Consider the following 13633-nt stretch of genomic DNA (forward strand, 5'->3'; position numbering starts at 1 on the left):
TCGTTCTGTGTGTGAAGGAGTGGGAAGACACCTGACTGCTACTGTACTCAACGGCATCCAGCCTCCTTACAACAGATATATCGTTCTGTGTGTGAAGGAGTGGGAAGACACCTGACTGCTACTGTACTCAACGGCATCCAGCCTCCTTACAACAGATATATCGTTCTGTGTGTGAAGGAGTGGGAAGACACCTGACTGCTACTGTACTCAACGGCATCCAGCCTCCTTACAACAGATATATCGTTCTGTGTGTGAAGGAGTGGGAAGACACCTGACTGCTACTGTACTCAACGGCATCCAGCCTCCTTACAACAGATATATCGTTCTGTGTGTGAAGGAGTGGGAAGACACCTGACTGCTACTGTACTCAACGGCATCCAGCCTCCTTACAACAGATATATCGTTCTGTGTGTGAAGGAGTGGGAAGACACCTGACTGCTACTGTACTCAACGGCATCCAGCCTCCTTGCAACAGATATATATCGTTCTGTGTGTGAAGGAGTGGGAAGACACCTGACTGCTACTGTGTCCCCGGCCTGGGACTCCTCCCCTTTTCAATTTGCACCTGAACTTTTTTTCCCCCTCTTCTTTCTTTCTCAAGAGTTATTGTTCTACCTTATTATGTTTTTTTTATTTTTTTTATTGTACCTAAGGATGCAACATTTTGCAATTACCTGCTTGGAATTATCGTCCTACTTAGCCAAGTATGACATTATGATGTATTAATGTTGATTGATTTGATGTTCTGCATGGTGTCTTGAGACTGTGGTTTAGTGATATTGATGGTTGAAATTACCAGGATGTGCCAAAAATGGCACAAAGTGGGGAATGTGAAGGGTAATTTCACATCCTCCTCCTCCTCCTCCTCCTCCTCCTCCTCCTCCACCCCCTCCTCCTCCTCCTCCCCCCCCCTCCACCTCCTCCTCCCCCTTCTCTCTTTGTGAAGTCATGATTTCTGTTTAAAGACAGGGCACCCATTCATCTGGCCTGATAAGTTTGTCAAGGTCAGCGCCGGCTAGAAGCCCTTTTTGGAGCCTCCCAAGAATGCATCGAAGGAGGCGTCTCTATTCCACTGTGTTAAAACACATGACACTTTTGCTTTTTGTCACTTTCACTCTGACAGACCTGTGAATATACACTCTGACAGACTGAAAGTCCGTCCGTATGGGCGTACTGTATTATTTTCTTTTCCAATAAACCTGTATTGTATTCATTTAACGTGAGTAATCCGGCTGTCTCTGACTGCTCCTGTTTTATTATTTCAGAATGCCTAATTCGCAGTGTGACACTGTTTTAGGCTGCTGGATGTCCGTGGAGAACCTGGTGGTTTGCACTCTGATTTAAGGCCAATCTCTTGTCTCTGTATTTCATTTAACCATCCCTGGAGACGTCAAAAATCCACCACAGTATTCACTGACCTTTGGGAAGTATTTCGACATGTACATGGGTACCTTCGTGTATCATGTAGACCAGGCCCATTGCAAGTTGCTGTACTCTGTTGTCTACTCTAAGCCAGAGTCTTCAGGGTATTCTTGTTTACCAGAGAGGAGATCCGGTACAAGAATCTTGACCTTTTTGATTACATTGGATGCCATTTTGTCACAGGAAAGATTTGCCTCTAGGATGGAACCCAGGTATGTAATTTCATCTTTCCTTGTGACAATATTGTCACCCACTGTAACAGAGAAGCCGTTGGTTTTGCTGATTTTGTTATTTGATCCGAAGAGAATGGACTGTTTTACCCAGGTGTAATATAGTTTGTTATCAGCGAGCCAGGTGCAGATTCTGCCGAGTTCTGAGCTGAGGGTTTTTTCAACCTGTAACTTGTTTTTGTCAGACCAGCAGGGCTGAGTCGTCCACGAACAGGAACAAGTTGCAGTCACAAGCTGACAACATGTAATTTGCATAAATTAGGAACAGTAACGGTCCTAGTATGGTTCCTTGTGGAACACCACAGCTCACTGGGAGGGGGAATAGAGTACCGTTTACCTCTACCATCTGTTCTCTCCCCTCCAGGTAGGATTGCATCCAGCTCACTGATAAACTATCAAAACCAATTGCTTTTAGCTTGTGTAGCAACCTGAATATGTCTGGCTATTATTCAGATTGATAACGTAATCTTTTGCATTACCTGTGTTCACAAGGACGTTGTAACCAGTTGTCCGCTCTTGATCATACCTGCCCGGACAAATAACGTGCGGTTCTCTTTGATCACCCCGCCCTGAATATGGATTATTAACTTGCTGCCCTTGATCCTCCTCTTCTAAACTTGGGTGTTTCATAGCGGGACAGGATTACAGGTGCCGGCAGGGGGCGGTGGTGGAAGGCTGGGCAGAGAGGAGATCAGACGAGGATGACGGGAGTTCAACGTGGAGCGGAGCACAGAGGAAGCTCTCTTCGGTGTGGGACAGAGACGAGGACAGACGTCCACACCGGAGAGCACCAGTGAAGCGAGCGTGTGGGGAATGGACTCTGCTACCAAACGGGTTATTCCAGAAATACATGCGATAGTTGAGCGGTTGATTAATGCGCCGGATAAAGGAATGGGCTCTGCTACAAAACGGGTTATCCCAGAAGTATATGCGGTAGTTTAGCATTTGGCTAATGAGCCAGAGACACTGTGAAGGCTTCCCCCGGCGAGGAGAGCCGAAGACCAGGTGATAGACATTGATCACCTCGCGGTATCTGTGTCTATAGGCGTCATAGTAGGAGGGTGCAATACGACCCGCAGTTTAGTTGTGTTTAGGACAGTACCCCAGTTTAACATGCGCGACGGCCCACCACTTCAGCCCAGCAGAGGACGCCATTATACTGCATGTTGCTCCAGTCTCTTCAAGCTGTTGACCGCAGCACCTGCCCCAGTGCCTACCCCGCCCCGCCGGCTGTTATTGCGGGATCTCCGTCTGCCATCTTAGCATCCGGACTGGTGCTAGGATTGGGCCCCATCTTGGATAAGTATCAGAGGTGCTCTGAGTGTTGAAACGTGTTCGGTAGACAGGCTACTGTGGGGAGCGAGCTCCATGAGAGTGAAGATAAATGGTGCTTTGAATGCACACTGGAGAGCAGTGTAAGAGGGGCGCCCCAACTATTACAGCTGGCTTTATATAGGAGTTTTATTTGCTAAACGTGGGCCCACTGTTAATTTATTTTGAGTGTAATAACATGTGTGTTCCTTTATAAAATTCCCATTCAGTAACCCCTTTTATCCCTTCCCTTTCCTCCCCTCTCTCCCCACATTTGGAGTTGTGGAACAGTATATGTAAACCCTTAAAGGGAAGGTCTTGTTACTGTGTCTAGCCCAGTGTGGGAAGCACTTTAGTCTATGTTACAGAGCGAGAGCACTTGGTGCCTAGGGCGTAATTAACTGGAATCAGACTGTATTTATTTGTAACTTGAATCAGACTTATCACTAAACAGATACTGAATGGGGGCGGCTACGTGGCGTAGTGGGCAAGGCGCTCGCCACGAAATCTGGAGACGCTGGGCTTGCCTGTTCGAGCCCAGCGCTCCACATTTGCTTTCAGTTTAGCTGGTCGTCCGTACTAATACACATTGGCCGTATTAGGGGGTGGGAAACTGATGGGTGGGGATCGGGCGTTGTGGACAGCGACTCCTACAGGTCGGTTGGTGCGCCTGCGCAGTAGAATCAGGAAGTGTCGGGGGCAGCGTGAGCCTCCCACGTGTTACTCCTCGCCACTGAGAGATCGAGCTGCGCAGGTGAAAAGATGCGACTGCTGTTACCTCAAGTACCGGAGGGGACTTGTGCTATGTATGACTTAGTCCACATTGCAGCCGGCTTGTGGGAGGCAAGAAACAGCGTTCGTGACAGGGGAGGGTTGAATTGGATGATAGGAAATTGGGATGGGAGAAAATATAGAAAATGGGAGAAAAAGTGGATAAAAAAAAAGGGAAGTATTGGGGGAAGTGGGGGTGTGTGGGGAGCTACTGCTGATCGCCCTGGAGGGCAAGAAGGACCAGAGTACCACCCCTAGGTCAGTGAATCCTAGGCCCCATCCGCTCCTGCTGCTCGACCTCCATTTCGACATTCCTGGCCTAAAGTCGGGGGTTCAGCTAGACTCAGCTCTGCTGCGTCCCGCTAGCAGGTGGCCGTGTACAACCACTCCCATAAAGCAGGGATAATCCACCCTGCTACACTTGTCAATCAGAATGGGGTGATTGACAGTGTCGAAGGCCTTTTGTAGGTCCAGCATGACCATGCCGCAGTATTTGCCCGCATCCACCTCTTGTTTGATGTGGTCGTTCAAATAGAGAAGGCATGTGTCAGTGGAGTGGGATGTTCTGAAGCCAGATTGGAATTCGTAGATTTCCATAAGGATAATGGGTCTCATTCTCTTGGTCTTGGAAGACTTATCTTGGAACCGACTGAGACAGAATCGACGACAAGTTCACTCCGAGTCCCCAACGTGTGGGGAAGATGTCTTAAGTGGCTCAAACAATTACAGCTGAGATGCTGTTGACAGAATCCGGCTATAGGGTGACAATAATGTGGTCAAGAGGCATGGTTTCTATCTTTAGCCTTTAACTGCCGTGGTTTATTTATTCACATGGCATGAGCAGCAGTTCTAGAATTCTCCTCTCATTGAGAGGCTGGGGGGGAAAGAGGAAGAGTGGGAGGAGTCATCTCTATTTATACTCGCCACCTGGTGGTGTTCCTGAGTGGCTCCGCCTAGAGCGCCCTCTAGTGGAAACCGTTATATATGCAGTTAGACAGTTACTAACAATCCTACACAGAACCTCTGACTTCAACACTCCCACTTAGGGTTTGTATTAGCATACTGTATAACTTCTTCGAAAAACATTTTACAAAGGAAATAATATAATCCAAAACATCAACAGAGTATGGCAGTCAATATTTACACATTAAACATGACCCTTGCAAATCCCTTCAATTTTAATTTGAAACAGGTTTCCTCATAGTGTCTGCTACCCTGTCGTCCGTTGGACAGTAAACCAGTGTCATTCTTCTCTGATGACAGATCTGATGAGATGATATTTTCTATATTGACATGTTTACATCTATGTCGAGGTTTTTATTTTCAAGTTCTTATAGCGCTATAACAACTTGAAAATAAAAACAACGATATTCCGAGTGCGGTCCCTACCTCCCTTTTTTGCAACTTAATTAATGTTGGACTACGCACCTGTCTGAGCGCAGTGGTTACCCCCTTTTTTCTACAACTATGTCGACACACTGGGTTCCTAGCAATCACAATGGTTCCCTGGTTGCCCTCATAAACAACAGCCTTCATATATACACAGTGTCCATAATTTTTAAATGATGTTGACAAAACGCCCCTCATCTTCAAAAACCACCATATTTGGTATAGAGGATACATTCCAATTACCTATTACATATTAAGCAATATACTCATAATCTTATCTCCATCACTTATAGCAGTTGTTATGGATAAATACACTCCTGTATGGTCATAGCTAGAGCCATATATTCGGCTTCACAAGTTGATAGTGTCACTGTGGGCTGCTTCTTTGTTTTCCACGAAACCAGTGAGCTGTCTGTGTTCAAACTCACACAATATCCTGTGGTACTCCTTCTACATGTGGTGTCAGCTGCCCAGTCTGCATCACTGTGGGCTTTAAGTACTAGACCCTCGCAGCTCTTTCTGAAACACAGTTGTTTATCTGCTGTACCTTTAAGATAACAAAAGACATGTTTGGCTGTAATCCAATGCTCCTCTGTGGGGTCAGCAAAATGCTGTGACAGTCTACTCACTACAAACCATCGGTCAGGGCAGGTACACATTGTTAAATAAATGAGGCTACCCACAGCTTCTCTGTACATTTTTACATCTGTCAGTTTCTGAGCATACTCCTGATAGTTTAGTTTTTGATCACATGGTGTTTCCCTTGATCTACATTCTTACATGTCTAAACGTTTCAGGGTCTTTCCCACATAGTTAAATCATTGAGAATATGGTAAGTCATCCACCTCTGTACTTAAACATGGAATTAAACATAGGATCCATTTCAGTATTTAGACATGGACTCTAATCAGGTATTTAAACCTGGATTCTACTCCTCCCGTATTTAAACCTAGAGTATCATCCTCCTGCATTTAAGCAGTGTAGCCACCCTCCTTCAGTATTTAAACATTGAGTACCCTCCTTCAGCATTTAAGCAATTAGTCACCCTCCTTCAGTATTTAAACCTGGATTCTACTCCTCCCGTATTTAAACCTAGAGTATCATCCTCCTGCATTTAAGCAGTGTAGCCACCCTCCTTCAGTATTTAAACATTGAGTACCCTCCTTCAGCATTTAAGCAATTAGTCACCCTCCTTCAGTATTTAAACATGGAGTACCCTCCTTCAGCATTTAAGCAATTTCGCTACGAACCATACTTTGTATTTGTCGTGGCCTTCAATACCCTCCTGGATTGAATACACCCATTTCCCTCCCACTGTCTGTATGCCCTCTGGTAACTTGGTTGAATACACCCATTTCCCTCCCACTGTCTGTCTGCCCTCTGGTAACTTGGCCGGAGCAAAGGTGTGGTGGTCCTCTAGGGACCTCATCTCCTCATCCCTTGCTCTCCCCCATTTACTTGATTCGGGGGACAATGTGACCTCTTTAAAGGTCGGGGTTACCCCACTGACTACCCTGTAGCAATAATCAACGGGGTAGGTGTACTGTCCTCCTCGTCACTCCCTTTCCGGGCATAGTCTGTCAGATACTTTGGGGGTTTGTGTTCCCTTGAGGAATACCTCGCACTGCTTGGGGCACTTGACGTCACCCTCGGGTGCTCCTCGTCATCGCCCTCTGGGGGTGGCTGACTGTCTGCCTGCACGACCGTACTAAGTACACTGGGCTGATGTGTCTCTGTTTCTACACACCTTACCCTGGAGTCCAGCTCTGGCTCCTCTGTCTGTGTCTCGCTCTCGCATGTTGCCTTTGTGATAAACTTGACTAGCATGTGTTTCTGCACTCTCCCTTTACCGGGATGATAAACTAGGAAACCGGGGCTTCCCTTGTCGTGTCCTACAAAAAGTCCTTTTACACATCTGGACTCGGGCTTTCCACTGTCCTGCAGGTACGTATAACACACTGATCCAAATCGGTGCATTCTGGCGAGATTACACTTCTTTCCTGTCAGTGCTGTATACGGGGTGGTGCCGAGTGCTTATTAAAGCACCTGTTTCTGGTGTAAGCGGCTTCTTGCACCGCATAATGCCATAGGCTCTTAGGTAAGTTACTATCTACTAGCTTACACCTAGCCATTTCGAAAAGGGTGCGCCATTCCCTCTCTGCCACTCCGTTCTGGTGTGGGGGATATGGACGTGACGTCTTGTGTCTTATCTTGTACCTTCTCAACAGTGATTGGAACTCTCTGTTTGTGAACTCGGTTTCGTTGTCGGACCTCAAGCATCCTACGTTACCATAAGGGGCTACATCTGCCAGGAATTTCTCTGTGGCCTGGAGTGTGTCACTCTTTGCTTTGAGAAAGTAAACAAACACTGCCCCTGTGCACACATCTGTAAAAGACTGTACATATCTAAAGCCTCCTATGGACTCGTTGCTTACTGGGCCGGCTAGGTCCGTGTCAATTAATGCAAGTGGTACCCTTTTTCTGTTTCTCGGTTGAGTAAACTTCCCCGTTTTGCACACTGCAACATTTTTGTCAGGTCTACGCTTTTCACCTTCAATGTGCATGCCTTCCGTCACTGCTTGCAGTTTCAGTAAATCCTCGTAATTACAATGACCCATAATCTCGTGCCATGTCTGAATATCGTGACTGGCCGTCACGCTACACATAACATTATTATCATTACACTTGTCGTTGTCATTACACTCCGTTTGCAGATAATATATTCTCTGGTACATCTTTATGTCAAACCGTGTATGTCAGGTTCTACAAGAAAATGTTTACCTTTATCGAAGAATACCTTGGCACCGCTTGCAGTAGCAGCTATTACAGAGAATAGACCTTGTGTCCACAGCCGTCATCTTGTCCGTAGCCGCCATCTTGTCCGTAGCCGCCATTTTGTCTGTGGCCGCTGTCTCGTCCATGGCCGTCATCTTGTCCATGCGCGTATCGCGCACTCTGGTCGTGTTTCTTCATGCACGCTCTGTCTGTGTGCCCCGTGGATTTGCAGAAGCTACACCAGACAGTCTTTGTGCAGTCGCTTCTCCGATGGCCTTTCTCTCCACATCGCCAACACGCCAGTTCCGCCGTGGTCCTGGTCCTCTCCCTTGGCGTCGCTCGGGCCTTTAGCACCCTCTCTCCCGCCTCCGCGGCGGCTGGGTGGGTATCTTCTGAGGCCTCGAAGTTTCTTAACTTGGCATTGAACTGTCCCAGCGTCATGTCCGTTGAACCGTGTGTTACCAGTCCAGGAGTGTGAACGGTTTGTACAGCTCCGGTAGTCCTCTCATCATCATCGCCATCATTAGCCCATCGCTTGGTGCTTCTCCTGCACTCCTCAATGGCGTTGTGATCTGCTCCGCTCTGTTGACGTATTCGGTCACAGTCTCGGTGTGCCCCTTCCACAGGGCCGTTAGTGCTATGTAGAGGGCCACGACTCGGGGTCTTCCTCGCCCGATGTAATGCTCTCTCAACACCTCCAAGCTTTCTCTACCTTTGTCTTTAGTGTCGCGGAATATCAGCCCCAAGCTGGTGTCGTCGAGCAGTGGCGCTAACTCACAGTACGCGTCTGCGTTACGCTGGTCGTCCAGGGCTTGCTCTTCCGCCATCAGGTCTCCCGTGGGGGCTGCCAGGATCGTCTCCTTCAGTCATAGCATGCGCTTTTCCCAGAGCTCGTAGTTCTCTGCTTTTCCATTGAATGAGGGCCATTTGCCCCTTCCCTTGTTTTCCATCCTCTTCGTTGATGGTAGGCGTAGCTTTAGCTCTTGTTGGCCTAGCGTCTAGCCACGCGGTGCTCCCGGCGCTAACCTAGCCTATACTTTAGCTAAGCTTGCTACCCTTATTATTTCATCCCGGCGTTATCTGGGCCCATAACTTGTTGACAGAGTCCGGCTATAGGGCGACAATAATGTGGTCAAGAGGCATGGTTTCTATCTTTAGCCTTTAACTGGCATGGTTTATTTATTCACATGGCATGAGCAGCAGTTCTAGAGTTCTCCTCTCACTGAGAGGCTGGGGGGGAAAGAGGAAGAGTGGGAGGAGACATTTCTATTTATACTTGCCACCTGGTGGTGTTCCTGAGTGGCTCCGCCTAGAGCGCCCTCTAGTGGAAACAGTTATATATGCAGTTAGACAGTTACTAACAATCCTACACAGAACCTCTGACTTCAACAGATGCATTCTGAAACATGATCGCGCATCCCCGTTCAGGTAATTTGCATACAAAACAACACCTCCAGAGCTCCTTATAAGGCAACTAATGATGCAGCCGTGCAATAGCCCAATGCGGAAGCGCTTTGCGACCAATCAAAATGAGATTAGATTAATGTATTGTCATCATCATTTATAGTACAGCTCGTACAGGAGCGCGCACGCACACACACACACACACACACACACACACACGTTTATGTAGAATGTAGAACCTCTGGTGTATATTAATATTACTCATGCCACCCTCAAAAAAGGCACTATGGTATAAGTCAGGTTTTGAGATATTTACTAAAATATATATATTTTCCCTTCAGAACAGTGGGTCTCATTCCCGAATATTTTCCAAAGAGTTCTCTTGGAAGACTTATCTTGGATCCGACTGAGACAGAATCTACGACAAGTTCACTGTGAGTCCCCAACGTGTGGGGAAGATGTCTTAAGTGGCTCAAACTATCTGAGCTGAGATGCCGCGATGAGGAATTTCACCAGTCTGAAACATGTGAGTTTCTGAGTCCGAAGCTCCTTATAAGGCAACCAATAGGGCAATGTGCAGATGAAATTGCAAAAAGTCAATAGTTAGACACACCTGTCCAGCTCATTAGAATGCAACTGACGATGCAGCCGTGTGAATATGGTGGCCGATATGCGGAAGCGGTTTGCGACCGATCAAAATGAGATTAGATTAATGTATTGTCGTCATCATATATATAGTACAGCTCGTGGTGTACCTGCGGCAGCGCGCACACACACACACACGCGCAGTACTGTATAGCCTACGTGCGTAATGAATGAACGCAGTATAGGCTTATATTATTTCTAATGACTTGTTTTATTAGAGCAGAGCATATATATAGTATCTACTAAATCCTAATGAAACAAGTAATTAGAATAATATAAGCCTATTGTTCATTCATTAGACACGTAGGCTATACTGGCGCACACAAAGACTTATGGAATATTAATGCAGTCTATTTCCACGCGATTAGCTTTAGTTCTTATTTATCCACTGTCATTTCAGTGTTGGTGTATAGTAGGCTACATAGTGTATTTCAATATCAGTTTAATTGATTAATGATATATTTGAAGGAATGCAGGTTTATAGATCAAACAATGGTCTGTCCCATTGTATACCAATCAATGGGATATATTGCATGTTGACCTGCATTCTTTCAAATGTATAATTAATCATTAAAACAGATATGTAACAAATAAGAAATACAAATTCCACAGAAGGCATTAAATAATTATTATTTTCAATCATTTCACAATAATTGCATAATTATAGATAGATAGTGCAGATATGGTTAATCCAGCTGCCCTGTGATCAGATTAATCCATATTATTTATTTTTCCGACATCAAATGCGTAATTTCTTATCGTACAAATATTGTCATATTTATTTTAATTATGATTAAGTAATGAATTCCAAGGAGGCCTGTAGCGTTGACATGAAGGAATCACTATAATTCCTCCCAAATAAAGCCATTAAGAACATGGAGAACACAGTCTGTCAAGTTAATACAAATTTCAATCAGTCAATCAATCATACGTGTGCTCCTCAGCACTCTAAATTCTGCTCAGCGACGGCCAAATCCGATCTCAGGAAAATTTCGGGAATCGTGCTACTAGCCCTAATATGTCTTAAATTGGCAGAAATTTGCCTGAGAGCAGATCTTTTGTCGTAAATCCGTTCGGGAATGAGACCCATGATGGTGTCCTGATTTGATGGCATTAGTTGTACAACAGTGCAAAGCATCGGAAACAATAGCAAATAAATGAATGGGGTTATTAGAAAGAGAAAAGCAAGCAGCATAAGCACTGGGTGCACCCAATCCATATAGGCTGGGGAAGACTGAATGTCAATCATTCATGATGCATGCAGGCTACTATCTTTATGGTCCAACAAGAGGCCTTGCATGGAATGTTTGTGTAGTTACCTTCCTTCCAACATGGCTGCTGGTAACCATTGGTTACCACTTTCAAAAGAAAATGCCTAATTTCTGTGGAGTGGTATAGAGTAGGTAAAACACCAGATAATCATTATATTACCATTCCACTGCGACTTGTTTACAAGACCCAGTAATACGACATTACATTATTGTTGATATATTTCTCATTATCAACACATAGAAACCATCTCTTCCAATATGGAGGACAATGGGTCTCATTCCCGAACGGATTTACGACTCTCAGGCAAATTTCTGCCAATTTAAGTCATATTAGCGCTAGCGCGATTCCCCAAATGTTCCTGAGATCGGATTTGGCCGTGGCTGAGAGCACTTATGATTGATTGACTGATTGAAAATTTGATTAACTTGACAGACTGTGTTCTCCATGGCTTTATTTGGGAGGAATCATAGTGATTCCTTCATGTCAACCCTATACAGGCCTCCTTGGAATTAATTACTTACCGTAATCATAATTCAAATAAATGACAATATTTGTACGATAAGAAATTACGCGGATGTCGGAAAAATAAATAATATGGATTCATCTGATCACAGGGCAGCTGGATTAAATATCTGAACCAGCTATTTTGGACAAATGTATAATTACTTTAATTACTCAGATATTCAAACACAATTATTGAAAATAAGAATTATTTAATGCCTTCTGTGGAATTTGTATTTCTTATTTGTTACATATCTGTTTTATTGATTAATTATACATTTGAAAGAATGCAGGTTATAGCCAACATGATTGGTACAATGGGACAGACATTTGTTTGATATAGCTATAACTTGCATTCCTTCAAATGTATCATTAATCAATAAAACAGATATTGAAATACACTATGTAGCCTACACCAACACTCAGGGGCGGACCTAGCCCATTTGGCGCCCTAGGCGAGATTCACCACTGCAATACATTTTTTTTTGGCGCCCCCCTCTGGGTGGCGCTCTAGGCGACCGCCTATATCGCCTGTAGGAAGGTCCGCCCCGGCAACACTGCAAATTAGTGGATAAATAAATAAGAACTAAAGATAATCGCGTGGAAATAGACTGCATTAATATTCCCTAAGTCAGTGCGCCAGTATGGCCTAGTGTCTAATCAATTAACAGCTTATATTATTCTAGTTACTTGTTTCATTGGGATTTAGTAGATACTATATAATATGCTCTGCCCTACTCTGCTCTAATAAAACAAGTCATTAGAAATAATATAAGCCTATACTGCGTTCATTCATTACGCACATAGGCTATACAGTACTGCGCGTGTGCGCGTGCTGCCGCAGGTGCACCACGAGCTGTACTATATATATGATGACAATACATTAATCTAATCTCATTTTGATCGGTCGCAAAGCGCTTCTGCATATCGGCCACCATGTTCACACGGCTGCATCGTCAGTTGCATTCTAATGAGCTGGACAGGTGTGTCTAACTATTGACTTTTTGCGATTTTATCTGCACATTGCCCTATTGGCTGCCTTATAAGGAGCTTCGGACTCAGAAACTCACATGTTTCAGACGCGTTATTTCTAAACCTAGCGGCATTTCTGGCAAGACGCTCTCCGATTGGCCGACGCCTGTTTCTACACTGGTTAAGCTTAGGCACTCTTTCGAAGTTGGTTAAGGTTAGAGTTTGTCTTAGAGCGTGACGGCAAGTTCTTTCGACGGTTAAACTCTTTCGAAGTTGGTTATGGTTAGAGTTTGTCTTAGAGCATTGGCGATAGAACGCCAGGTAGTTTGCAGGCTGTTTGACGTGGAAATGGGCAAAGACACAGCTCGTCACGCGATTGGGCAAACGCGTCAGTGGCCAATCAGAGAGCGTCAGTCAGTGCCAATCAGAGAGCATCTGCCGGAAATGCGGCTATGTTTAGAAATAACGCGTTTCAGACTGGTGAAATTCCTCATCGCGGCATCTCAGTTCAGATAGTTTGAGCCACTTAAAGGGGAACTATTTGACAATTTCTTTCACTATTTGGGCACTTTTACACAATTCCTGTGAGTCTATGGAACACCTCTGTAATATATATATTTTTTTTATTCATTGTTTTGTATTTCTAATCAAGTCCTCAAAAACAGCATTTTTCTACCTCAAGATCTCGAGCTGTTTTGAGCCTGGGCTCCTAAACCACTGCGCAGCGGCGTCGTCGCCTGAACATTAACATGCAGCAGTGTCTCTCTGACATATCGCGCACATTTCAAATGACTCAGTTCAGTGAGGGTGAATATTGTGAGAGGAGAATTGGAAGAATGCGCCAATATGAGAATTTTGAGACATAGATCATATTAATATAAGTTCACATAGCTAGGAAACAATGCTAAACACTCAAAAAGGCCATTTATAAGATAGTTCCC

The sequence above is a fragment of the Notolepis coatsorum genome (assembly GCF_963971535.1).
Source record: "Notolepis coatsorum genome assembly, chromosome: 1".
In the NCBI taxonomy this organism is placed as follows: Eukaryota; Metazoa; Chordata; class Actinopteri; order Aulopiformes; family Paralepididae; genus Notolepis; species Notolepis coatsorum.